We start from the raw sequence: 14,226 nt of genomic DNA, 5'->3' as shown, positions 1-14,226 counted from the left end.
TGAGCTGTGGGTTCTAACGTCCTCTCACTATTCTATAATCATACTAAAATGTCTGCTGCATTCCCTGCTTGTGCTTTTATACAGGCTATGATAGTCTAAGTTCATGGAAAGCTTCTGTGGCTGATGCCATCTTTGCAATGTGCTTTTTTTCATGATTTGCAAGAATCAAATTGCAAAATATTCAAATTCACCTGCAAATTTAGAAAAAAATCACCATCAATTTGATACGCAGGGAATTAATATGCTCATCTCTGCTTCTGAGATATTGAGGTTGCCCTGATATTTTACTTACTGTTGATATTTTCACTGCCATACGTCTAGACAGTTTGCCTATGAAGAAACCATGTTGCCTGATTTAGCACATGTTTAGGTGGGATTAATTACAGGAAGCTTAGTCATGACATGGAGCACCATCCATCTGTATTTCCTACAATAAAGATTACCACAGCTACTAATAAGCCATTAAATGAATGAAGTGTTGATCTATTTTCTAAAACCTCGCTGTGGTGAAAGAGTCCTCATTAAGTTAACAAGGGCAGAGAAGAAAAATGGCTGTTTAAAGAGCGCTCGCATGATAGAAACGTATGCCTGCATCATTTCATAAATACACAAATCAAAAGCGGGTTTGTTATAGCAGTAATCATTGAAAATCAACTCATTAATGAAGGTAATATCTGACTGAGCTTAATGAGTTATTAGGTTTCATACACTGGCGACCATTGATAAGCTAAACTAGATCAGTTATCTTCAGACAGATTTTCATTTCGGCAACATGATTTCATTAATATTGTAAATATTTAATTATGAGGCGGGAAAATGAGTAGAGAGGCTCAAGGTGTCAGGAGAAGTAACCTGAAAGAATCCAATTAAGCGTCTCTTATGATGAAAACAAACACCGGCTCCTCCGGCTAAACGGGCACCATATTCCTTTGTGCCACAGTGATAGACCTCTGTAATATATACTTTATTCTTCTGGAGGCAAATCAGCCTCATAGCAAATGATATAGTATGATACAACAGAAACTAGATCACCACTGGTTTATTATATAGCGTCTGCAAATGTGTTTCGACAATCCTGTATCTTGCAGAATGTAGACAGAGTTTGGGAGAAATAACACAAAATTAGCATTTTGGTGCACACAGATTATTTTTCTGTTTTCAAAGCAGAAGAAATTGTTCCTTTTCTCTTGCATTTTCTATACCTAAAATACCTTTATTAACGGGTTTATTTTTTTCGGACATTTCCTGGGCACTGTGAGAGAATACAATCCATTTTGTTCTTATAGAAACCATCTTGTCTTATAACTGAATGATGTCATAGGGTTCATCTAACACTGATGGGCGGGGAAGTTTCACATTTCTATACACACCCCTGCAACTCTTATTGGTGCATAGTTCTGAAGAGTTATTTCTTTGTGTGGGGTACTATATAAACTTCTCACATGATGTAAAAAAGCAGAAACTTTTATTACACCACAAAGTAGTTTGTGCTTCAATGAATTCCCAAGCGCTTGTAAATTTTTTTTTATTAATTTGGAGTTAAAATAGAAAGAGTGTATTTTGCCCACAGCATTTTTTTAATGTTTTTTTTTCCCAGCACTTTTTTCTGTCTTTTGAATGCCATTTTCCAGATTTATTTATTTATTTTTTTAATTAAATCCTTTAAATAACAAAGAATATGCTTGCACTTTTGACGCACAGTGAAAAAAGCATTTACAGAGATGCCCGGTGTCTTTTTATTCTTCCCATTGACTTCTATTGTAAAGTTTCTGGCGCCTTTCTGTGCAAAATGCCAGTAGATTGTACATAATGCTTTTTTTGGTGTTTTTAAAAGCCTGAAGAATTTAAAAGATGTTCAAAAGCCAAAAGATATGAATGATTATGAATGATAAGTTGCTTTCCCACATAAATTGATCCATTCCTTTTGACAATTTTGTTAGTGGAAAAAGACGCAGTATGAATACCCATATGAAGATATTTTAATTTATAACGAGGCCAGGTCCTACAAGGGTACTCTTACCCCAGCACATAATGGCATGTCACTGGGAGAGGCCATCACTTGATGATCACTGGGAGTCTGTTCTCTGGGACTCAGCACTGAGTTCCTTTCAGGCCATGTTCACACAATCAGTGTTTGTTGAGTTTTTGACGCTGCAGAATTTCGGAACCTTAGTTTATTTACCTTTTTTTATTGCGGTTTTGACTCTGCATTTTTTTTTATCTCCGTTTGGTTTGTGTTTTGCTTTAATCAAGGGTTAGGAACCTTTTTGGCTCAGAGCCATGAACGCCATATATTTTAAAATGTAATTCCGTGAGAGCCATACTCACCAGGTGGGAGTGGCGGTGGTGGAGTGGCTCAGAAGGTTCCAGGAGGCAGGGTAAGTGATGCTACGGGCACGGAGGAGGGGGTGTTGCCGCTCAAGACGGTCAGTGAGCGGAGGGTCGGTGATACTGCTGTGGGCTCGTGGGGTTTCAAGGCGGCGGGCGCCATTGATCTGCCGACGGGCTGCTTTGAATCTCCCACAGTTGGCAAAATCGACTTCAAGAAAATGGCCGTGGCATGTGCGTAGATCGACGTGATGGACTTCAAGAAAATGGCCGCTCAGTCCTATCTGCGCATGCGCCACCTCCGCGGCCATTTTCGTGAAGTTGATCTTATCAACTGCAAACAATTCAAAACAGCCCGCAGTCCGCCAGCAGATCAATGGTGCTTGCCGCTGTGACACCCCATGAGCCAGCAGTGTCGCCAACCCTGTGCCACCACTGCAGGCCATATGCGGTTTGTAAGGAAAAAAGTGCGTCTTACAAACCGGAAAAAAACAGTATTTTTTTTACTAAACATTTGTCTGTGAGCCAGATGCAGCCATCAAAATAGCCACATTTGGCTCGCAAGCCATATGTTCCTGAGCCCTGCTTTAAAACCTTCACAACCTATCCTTAAGTGGTACGTCACACACTGCTCCTCTGTATAATATTCCCTACACACACACTGCTCCTCTGTATAATATCCCCCCACACACATAGCTCCTCTGTATAATATTCCCCTACACACTGCTCCTCTGTATAATATCCCCCCACACACTGCTCCTCTGTATAATATCCCCCCATACACTGTTCCTCTGTATATCCCCCCACACTGCTCCTCTGTATAATATCCCCCCAAACACTGTTCCTCTGTTTTATATCCCCCCACGCACACTTGACCTCTGTATAATTGTATAATATGATCTCCACATACACACTGGTCCTCTATATACACACGTGGTCAACATTGTTGGTACCCCTCGTTTAATGAAAGAAAAACCCACAATGGTCACAGAAATAACTTGAATCTGACAAAAGAAATAATAAATAAAAAAAATCTATGAAAATGAACAAATGAAAGTCAGACATTGCTTTTCAAACATGCTTCCACAGAATTTTTAAAAACATAAAACTCATGAAACAGGCCTGGACAGAAATGTTGGTACCCCTCAAAATAAAGTGACAAAGGGGACATGTTAAATCAAGGTGTGTCCACTAATTAGCATCACAGGTGTCTACAATCTTGTAATCTGTCAGTGGGCCTGTATATAGGGCTACAGATACACACTGTGCTTTTTGGTGACATGGTGTGTACCACACTCAACATGGACCAGAGGAAGCAAAGGAAAGAGTTGTCTCAGGAGATTAGAAGTAAAATTATAGACAAGCATGTTAAAGGTTAATTTTATATGACAATCTCCAAGTAGCTTGATGTTCCTGTGACTACAGTTGCACATATTATTCAGAAATTTAAGATACATGGAACTGGACGTGGCTGCAGGAGGAAAATTGATGAGAAATCAATAAGATGGATAATACGAATGGTAAAAAAACAGCCCAGAAAAACATCTAAAGAGATTAACGGTGAACTTCAAGCTCAAGAAACATCAGTGTCAGATTGCACCATCCGTCGTTGTTTGAGCCAAAGTGGACTTCATGGGAGATGACTAAGGAGGGCACCATTTTTGAAAAAAAATCATAAAAAAGCAAGACTGGAAGTTGCCAAACTACATGTTGACAAGCCACAAAGCTTCTAGGAGAATGTCCTATGGACAGATGAGACAAAAATGGAACTTTTTGGCAAGGCACATAAGCTTTATGTTCACAGATGGAAAAATTAAGCATATCAAGAAAAGAACACTGTCCCTACTGTGAAACATGGAGGAGGCTATGTTACGTTCTGGGGCTGCTTTACTGCATCTGGCACAGGGTGTCTTAAATCTGTGCAGGGTATAATGAAATCTCAAGACTATGAAGGAATTCTAGAGAGAAATGTGCTGCCCAGTGTCAGAAAGCTTGGTCTCAGTCACAGGTCATGGGTCTTGCAATGGTATAATGACCCAAAACACACAGCTAATAACACCCAAGAATATCTAAGAGGAAAACATTGGACTATTCTGAAGTGGCCTTCTATGAGCCCTGACCTAAATCCTACTGAGCATCTTTGGAAAGAGCTGAAACGTGTCGTCTGGAAAAGGCAATCTTCAAACAAGAGATACCTGGAGCAGTTTGCTCTTGAGGAATGGGCAAAAATACCTGTCGAGAGGTGCAGAAGTCTCATTGACAGTTACAGAAATAATTTGAATGCAGTGATTGCCTCAAGAGGTTGTGCAACAAAATATTTAGTTAAGAGTACCATCATTTCTATCCAGGCCTATTTCATGAGTTTTATTTTTTTTTAAATTCTGTAGAAGCATGGTTGATCAGTAATGTCTGACTTTCATTTCCAGTTTTTTTATTTATTATTACTTTTGTCAGATTCAAGTTATTTCTGTGGGTTTTTCTATAATTAAATGAGGGGTACCAACAATTTTGACCACGTGTGTAATATCCCCACACACACTGCCCCTCTGTATAATATCCCCCCACACACGCTGCCGCTCTGTATAATATCACCACACACACACTACCTCTCTGTATAATATCCCCTCACACATTGCCACTCTGTATAATATCCCTCAAATACACTGTCCCTTTGTATACTATCCCCCACACCCCATCCTGGGCCCTTCCTGGTATGTATGTCCCCATCCTGGTTTATTGTCCCCTTCCTAGAATATATGTCCTCCTCCTGGTATATATGTCCCAATCCTGGTATATATATCCCATCCTGGTATGTATATCCCCCTCCTGGGCACATTCTGTTATATATGTCCCCATCCTGGTTTTTGTCCTCTTCCTTGTATATATGTCCTCCTTCTTGTATATATGTCCCCTTCCAGAGCTCCTCCTGGCTTATATATATCCCTGTCCTGGACATATTCTGGTATAATGTCCCCATCCTGGCTTTTGTCCAATTCCTTGTATATATGTCCTCTTTCTTGTATATATGTCTCCATCCAGGGACCTTCCTGGCATATATATATCCCCTTTCTGAGCTCATTCTGGTATAATGTCCCCATCCTGGATTTTTGTCCCCTTCTTTGTATATACGTCCTCTTTCTTGTATATATGTCCTTTTCCCGGGCCCCTCCTGGCGTATATATATATATATATATATATATATATATCACCCTCCTAGGCACATTCTGCTATAATGTCCCCATTCTGGTTTTGTCTCCTTCCTGGTACATATGACCTCTTTCTTGTAGTTATGTCACCTTCCAGGGCAATTCCAAGGGTATATATATACCCCTCCTGGGCACATTCTGTGTCATCCCCATCCCAGTTTTTGTCCCCTTTTTGATATATATGCCCTCCTTCTTGTATACATCCCCTTCTAGAGCCTCTCCTTTTATATTTGTCTGCCACAAAAAGAAAAGATAAAACATTTTACTCACTCTCCCTGGCTCCCACGTTGCACGGCGTCCTGTCTGAGCCACCATGCATTTAGGCTGGATCGGCACCCTCCAACGCATATCCAGCTATCCAGCTTATCCAGCTATCCAGTTTATCCAGCTAAAGCAAGGCAGGGGCTGTGAACTTCTTGCCACCTTCGCGTTGCCCGCAGCACTGTGATGAAGTGCAGAGTGATGACCTAATCACGCTTGGCTGCGGGATAACGCTCGATGAAGAGGGGGGGCCTGGCCGGAGCTTAATACAGCTAAGTAATTATTCCAGGCACGGCCGGGCTTCCCATCTTCACCAAGTCCCATACACCGGTCATAATTGTAATGCCCTGATGCCAGCCCTGCCTCTAACGGCGGCAGATCCAAGATCCGTTAACTAACTAAATCCTGCTGTCAATCTCTGACAGTGGGATTTAACGCACGCCGGTGGGCATCATGTCATCTCCCACTCCCACCTGCTGCCCTGTCATATATCTTGTTAAAGATGCAGGGTCTACCTCCAGGGACCCAGAAGACCAGTGGCGGTAACGCCAAAACACATTATAATCCCTGTTTTTCCCTTCCCCAAGGACTGGTGACAGACTAGGGTTGGACCCAATGGATGGCCACCTAGGGGTGGAACCGATCCAGTCCACTAGACAGCAGCCAGGGAGGAGGGGTCAGACAGTCAGTAAGTGGAAGTGAGAGGAGACGATTGTAACCGCACTGATGGGAGAGTGTAGCGGTGACCTGTGGGCCCAGGCGCGTGGTTGCCGGTGGAGTACGGTGAAGTACTCCCGGAACCATAGTACCGATGAGGTACAGAGCCATAGGTCAGGCAAACGTTCCAGGCAGACCTGATAAAATCTGTTCAGTGAGGGGACCATCCAGGACCTCATTGATCATAAATATACGGCCCGGGACCGAGTACCCCATAGCCCTGGGGCGAGTCATAATCGTGGGGCGTTAATGACTTGTCATGACAGCCTGGGGTCATCTGATCACCACTGTCATGATGATGAACTTCCTGGGAATGCCAGCTGTGAGTCGACATTCATAGGAAGTCATCATTTCTGCTTCTATACAGAGCGCTGCTGATACTGATGTCCTGCTCTATATAGTAGAAGCAATTGGATGATCACTTCAAGTCCCCTAAGGAGACTAGTGAAGACAAGAAAAAGTGGAGAAAAAAAGTTTTCAAAATATGAAAAAAATAAAAAAACACAAAAGTACAAATCACCCCCCTTTTGCCCCATTGAAAATAAAACAATGAAAATAAAACACACACAGATTTGGTATCAACGCTTTCAGAAATGCCCAATCAAAATATAAAATAAATTAATCTGATCAGTAAACAGGATGACGAAAAAAAAAATCAGAACGGCAGAATTAAATATTTTTGGTAGCCACAGCATTGCAATAAAATGCTATTAGAGGCAATCAAAACACTGCATCTACCAAAATGGTATCAGTAAAAATGTCCACTCAAGGCACAAAAAGTAAGCCACCACACAGCCCCAGATCCTGAAAAATGAGAATGTTGGGGTTTTCGGAAGATGGTAACAAAAGTGGTATTTTTTATTTACAAATTACTGGGTTTTTTTCACCAATTAGATTTAAAACAAACTTCATTTGTCTGATATTTATGAACTTGTTTTGACCTATGGAATCATACAGTTAGGTCCAGAAGTATTTGGACAGTGACACAATTTTCGCGAGTTGGACTCTGCATGCCACCACATTGGATTTGAAATGAAACCTCTAAAACAGAATTCAAGTGCAGATTGTAACATTTAATTTGAAGGTTTGAACAAAAATATCTGATAGAAATTGTAGGAATTGTACACATTTCTTTACAAACACTCCACATTTTAGGAGGTCAAAAGTAATTGGACAAATAAACCAAACCCAAACAAAATATTTTTATTTTCAATATTTTGTTGCGAATCCTTTGGAGGCAATCACTGCCTTAAGTCTGGAACCCATGGACATCACCAAACGCTGGGTTTCCTCCTTCTTAATGCTTTTCCAGGCCTTTACAGCCGCAGCCTTCAGGTTTTGCTTGTTTGTGGGTCTTTCCGTCTTAAGTCTGGATTTGAGCAAGTGAAATGCATGCTCAATTGGGTTAAGATCTGGTGATTGACTTGGCCATTGCAGAATGTTCCACTTTTTTGCACTCATGAACTCCTGGGTAGCTTTGGCTGTATGCTTGGGGTCATTATCCATCTGTACTATGAAGCGCCGTCCGATCAACTTTGCGGCATTTGGCTGAATCTGGGCTGAAAGTATATCCTGGTACACTTCAGAATTCATCCGGCTACTCTTGTCTGCTGTTATGTCATCAATAAACACAAGTGACCCAGTGCCATTGAAAGCCATGCATGCCCATGCCATCACGTTGCCTCCACCATGTTTTACAGAGGATGTGGTGTGCCTTGGATCATGTGCAGTTCCCTTTCTTCTCCAAACTTTTTTCTTCCCATCATTCTGGTACAGGTTGATCTTTGTCTCATCTGTCCATAGAATACTTTTCCAGAACTGAGCTGGCTTCATGAGGTGTTTTTCAGCAAATTTAACTCTGGCCTGTCTATTTTTGGAATTGATGAATGGTTTGCATCTAGATGTGAACCCTTTGTATTTACTTTCATGGAGTCTTCTCTTTACTGTTGACTTAGAGACAGATACACCTACTTCACTGAGAGTGTTCTGGACTTCAGTTGATGTTGTGACCGGGTTCTTCTTCACCAAAGAAAGTATGCGGCGATCATCCACCACTGTTGTCATCCGTGGACGCCCAGGCCTTTTTGAGTTCCCAAGCTCACCAGTCAATTCCTTTTTTCTCAGAATGTACCCGACTATTGATTTTGCTACTCCAAGCATGTCTGTTATCTCTCTGATGGATTTTTTCTTTTTTTTCAGCCTCAGGATGTTCTGCTTCACCTCAATTGAGAGTTCCTTAGACCGCATGTTGTCTGGTCACAGCAACAGCTTCCAAATGCAAAACCACACACCTGTAATCAACCCCAGACCTTTTAACTACTTCATTGATTACAGGTTAATGAGGGAGATGCCTTCAGAGTTAATTGCAGCCCTTAGAGTCCCTTGTCCAATTACTTTTGGTCCCTTTAAAAAGAGGAGGCTATGCATTACAGAGCTATGATTCCTAAACCCTTTCTCCGATTTGGATGTGAAAACTCTCATATTGCAGCTGGGAGTGTGCACTTTCAGCCCATATTATATATATATAATTGTATTTCTGAACATGTTTTTGTAAACAGCTAAAATAACAAAACTTGTGTCACTGTCCAAATATTTCTGGACCTAACTGTATTTCTAGTTTCAGTTTTATCATATAGTGAGCCTGGCAAATAAAAAGCTGAAATAAACATTTGTGGAATTGCACTCTTTTTTGCAATTTCACCGCACATGGAATTTTTTTCTGTTTAACAGTACACTATATGATAAAATTATTGTTTTCTTTCAAAAGTAAAATTAGTCTCGTAAAAAACAAGGTCTTATATGGCTATACTGATAGAAAAACAAAAAAGTTATCGCTCTTGGAAAAAGGATGAAGGAGAGGTAAAAACTAAAGCGAATAATGGAAAATCGCTGGATGGTGGAGGGGTTAAATAGAGCTGCTTTGTTTTTAAACTTCCTGGTATTGACTTTCTTAGGTGCGGATCCTATGCGGTTTTGATGCGTTTACGTTGTGCATTTTTTTATCTGCGGATTTCCAAGATCTAATGGAAGTCTATGGGAAAATTCTGCACAGAAAACTCAGAGTACCTACAAGAGAAATTGATATGCTGCGGCTAAGGCTACTTTCACACTTGCGTTGAATGGCATCCGTTGCATTGCGTTGCAAATAGTGGCACAACGGATGCAACGGATCATGCAAAAGAACGCAATCCGTTTATAGTTTTTTTTCTTGACTCTACACATCTGGGCATGCGCAGTTGTGTAAATACACAGTTGCGTTAACGGAATCCGCCACCATAGGCGTCCATTATAAAAACAACGGACGCCGACGGAATCCTGCAGGTTGCGATTTTTTTTACACCCCGCCAAGCGCAGAAAAGCGCTACATGTAGCGTTCCATCCGCCAGGCGGATGCAGCGCAACGTCGACTGACGGATGCAACGCAAGGCCATCCGCTGCTATACATAGCTAATAGAAGTCTATGAGGAATAAAACGGTTTAATACAACAGTTACCGTAATTCCCCAAGGCGGCGGATAGCAACGGATGCCGTTCAACGCAAGTGTGAAAGCAGCCTTAGATAAATTCACTGCAGGTCCATTTCCGTAGTGTAAAAAAGAAGCGCAGTGGACATGAGATTTCAATTAATCCCATCCATTTTGCTTGTACTGTAAAATAGAATTTGTGATGCAGCATCAAAAACGTGAGTAAAGCTCATCGTGGGCTCGTATCCTCATAATTTTCCCTGCTCGGCAGCACTCTCAGTCACCCTGTGGCGTAGGGAGCTGCAGCGTGTCCCACTCACTTGAATGGAGCCACAATGCAGGCAATGGCCAGGAAAACCCGGTGTAGCAGAAAAAAAGCCCAAGGCACAACTGCAGCCGCCTTATTACTCAGGATTGGTTGAGAGCCCAGAGGTTTGCATTCTAAATGAAAACATGTCCTAGTAATATCTTGAGAAGGAAATTCCTAGGTAAATGTCCAATAAATTAAGACTCAATTTTAGAAAAGCTTGGCATCCTTAGTTTGCTGATGGTGTATTTGCGTAGACAGTAGTGATGAGCGAGTACTAAAAAGCTCGGGTGCTCGAAGCTCGGGCCGAGCCTCCCAAGATACTCGTGTACTCGGCCCGAGCAACGAGCCCAATGTTATCCTATGGGAGACCCGAGTATTTTTGTGAAATGACCTCCCGGCAGCATGGAGAAACCCTAAAAATGTCACAAAAGTCTCAGAAGAGTGCTCAAATGACATGGCAACAGCATGGGGAAGACCCCTTGAAGCATTTATCACTCAAAAGTCACAGCTGTGAACAATTTTGTCCGCGTTTTACGCCATTTTTACGGACTCACCAGAAAACCTTCCAAAATGACCCCAAAATGATTTTTCATGGCGGAAATGTTAAGGGCACATACCCAATAGTGAGATAGAGCTGGTGTATGTTACTTTTTGAGATCAATACATGAAAGATTTTACGTGAAAACATTGTGTGGCACTCCGATGTCCCTGAGAAGAGACGTACATGAAGGCCTCTTGAGTCTAATGTGCCCATTTTGAGGAAGTGAGTCTTTGTAGTATTTTCCTTTGCCAGGGCAGTCCTAAATTGTGAGGTTCACCAATGCCCCTGCATACAGACGTGCATGAGGGCCTCAAAACATTAAGTGTCCATTGTCAGGAAGTGGGTGTATTATAGTATAGCCCTTAGGCAGGGCAGCCAAAAATTGGGAGGCTCCACATTGTCCCTGGGTAGAGACGTGCATGATGGCCTTTAAACCTGAAGTGCCCATTGTAAGGAAGTGGGTCTATTTCAGTATAGCCCTTTGCCAGGGCAGCCAAAAATTGGGAGGCTCCACATTGTCCCTGGGTAGAGACGTGCATGAGGGCCTCAAAACATTAAGTGTCCATTTTAAGGAAGTGGGTGTATTATAGTATAGCCCTTAGGCAGGGCAGCCAAAAATTGGGAGGCTACACGTTGTCCCTGGGTAGAGACGTGCATGAGGGCCTCAAAACATTGTTCCCATTGCAAAGGAGCGGGTCTCCTGTCGTTGTAATGTCCATTCTGCAAAGAATGGGCGAAAAAATTTACCACTGGGGGTATACCTGAAACAAAGACCTAACTATTGTAACGGTCATCATGATGGCGCATGAGGAGAAGGAGGAGCAGTCCAGCGATTATCCAAAGTCGAGAAGTGTACCCATGGGTGAGTGGAGGTACATGGCAAACTTTAAATTCCGCTCTCATTTGCTGGTGGTGTGGTGAAGTCTGGCCCAATCCAACCCTTGTTCATCTTTATCAGAGTCAGCCTGTCAGCATTTTCAGTTGACAGGCGGGTGCGTTTATCTGTAATGATTCCACCTGCGGCACTAAAAACACGCTCTGACAAAACGCTAGCAGCAGGGCAGGCCAGGACTTCCAAGGCGTAGAGAGCCAATTCATGCCACGTGTCCAGCTTGGATACCCAATAATTGTAAGGCACAGAGGAATGTCGGAGTACAGTTGTTCGATCTGCAAGGTACTCCTTCAGCATCTGGGCAAACTTAGGATTTCTTGTGGCACTACCCCGCACCTCAGGGGCTGTGGTACGTGAGGGGCTGAGAAAACTGTCCCACATCTTAAAGACTGTTCCCCTACCTCTGGCGGATTGGACTTGTGCCTCTCTCGGCTGTACGCCTCGGTTGTCCACTGATTCCTGACCTATGCCGCTAGCGTTTTGTGAGGGGAATGCTTTGCCTACTTCCGTGAGTATGGCCTTCCGAAACTGCTGCATTTTGGTTGACCTCTCATCCACGGGAATAAGAGACAAAAAGTTCTCCTTGTAGCGTGGGTCTAACAGTGTTACCAACCAGTAATGATTGTCGGCCAAGATGTTCTTAACGCGAGGGTCACGAGACAGGCAGCTTACCATAAAGTCAGCCATGTGCGCCAGACTCTTAACAGCCAGGACTTCAGTAGCCTGACCAACAAGATGACTGAACATGCTGTCCTCCTCCTCCTCCTCCTCCTCCTCCTCATCTACCCTGTCCTCTGGCCAGCCACGCTGAATCGAGGATATGACTGGTGTGCATGTCATATCCTCAATTTGGCCGGAGAGTTGCTCCATGTCTTCATCCTCCTCCTCGTCATAGTCCTCCACTGCACGTTGTGATGAGACGAGGCTGGGCTGTGTGTTATCACCCACACCCACTACTGTTTCTTGCTGCAACTCATCGCGCTCCGCCTGCAATGCATCATGTTTGTTTTTCAGCAGGGACCGTTTTAGAAGGCAGAGTAGCGGTATGGTGACGCTAATAATGGCGTCATCACCACTCACCATCTTGGTGGAGTCCTCAAAGTTTTGGAGGATGGTACATAGGTCTGACATCCATCTCCACTCCTCAGGTGTTATGTGTGGAGTTTGACCCATTTCCCGACGGCTTAGGTGATGCAGGTACTCAACAACTGCCCTCTTCTGCTCACATATCCTGACCAACATGTGCAGAGTTGAATTCCAACGCGTGGGGACATCACACACCAGTCTGTGAGCCGGAAGATGCAAACGGCGCTGAAAGCCGGCAAGGCCGGCTGAAGCAGTAGGTGACTTTCGAAAATGTGCAGACAGGCGGCGAACTTTTACCAGCAGATCAGACAGCTCTGGGTATGACTTTATAAACCGCTGAACCACGAGGTTGAGCACATGGGCCACGCATGGAACATGTGTCAGCTGGCCTCGCCTCAAAGCCGCCACCAGGTTCCGGCCATTGTCACAAACGACCTTTCCTGGCTTTAGGTTCAGAGGTGTGAGCCAGTGATCTGCCTGCTGTTTCAGAGCTGTCCACAGCTCTTCTGCATTGTGGGGTTTGTCACCTATGCAGATTAGCTTCAGCACAGCCTGTTGCCGCTTCGCCGAGGCAGTGCTGCAGTGCTTCCAGCTTGTGACTGGTGTGGAGGGCACAGTGGATGAGGATGCGCAGGAGGAGGAGGAGGCTGAAGAGCATGACATTCCGGAGCTGTAGAGTGTGGGTGAAACACTGACTGAGGTAGGGCCTGCAAACCTTGGTGTGGGAAGGACGTGTTCCGTCCCTCGCTCAGACTGGGTCCCAGCTTCCACAATATTAACCCAGTGTGCCGTCAACGAGATGTAGCGGCCTTGCCCACAAGCACTTGTCCACGTGTCTGTGGTTAGGTGGACTTTGGGTGAAACAGCGTTGTTCAGGGCACGTGTGATGTTTTGTGACACGTGGTTATGCAACGCGGGGACGGCACACCGGGAGAAATAGTGGCGGCTGGGGACCGAGTAACGTGGGACAGCTGCCGCCATCAGGTCACGGAATGCTTCTGTCTCCACCAGCCTAAAAGGCAACATTTCCAGCGCAAGCAGTCGCGAAATGTTAGCATTTAGAACTGTGGCATGTGGGGTGTTGGCAGTGTATTTGCGCCTGCGTTCAAAGGTTTGCTCAATGGATAACTGAACGCTGCGCTGGGACAAGGACGTGCTTGATGATGGTGTTCTTTCTGCGTAGGCAACTGCAGGTGCAGGAGTGGAGGAGGCTTGTTCGCAGGCAGCATGGACAGAGGATTGGCTCGCATGCACAACCAGCGAAGACGTAGCAGTGACATCAGCAAGCACTGCTCCTCGACTCTGTTGTACTTCCCACAAAGTCGGGTGCTTGGCTGACATGTGCCTGATCATGCTGGTGGTGGTCAGGCTGCTAGTTTTGGTACCCCTGCTGATGCTGGCACGGCAGGTGTTGCAAATGGC

Source organism: Anomaloglossus baeobatrachus, chromosome 1 (genome assembly GCF_048569485.1).
Source record: "Anomaloglossus baeobatrachus isolate aAnoBae1 chromosome 1, aAnoBae1.hap1, whole genome shotgun sequence".
NCBI lineage: Eukaryota > Metazoa > Chordata > Amphibia > Anura > Aromobatidae > Anomaloglossus > Anomaloglossus baeobatrachus.
The sequence above is the reverse complement of the archived record's forward strand: the minus strand, read 5'-3'. Positions refer to the sequence as shown.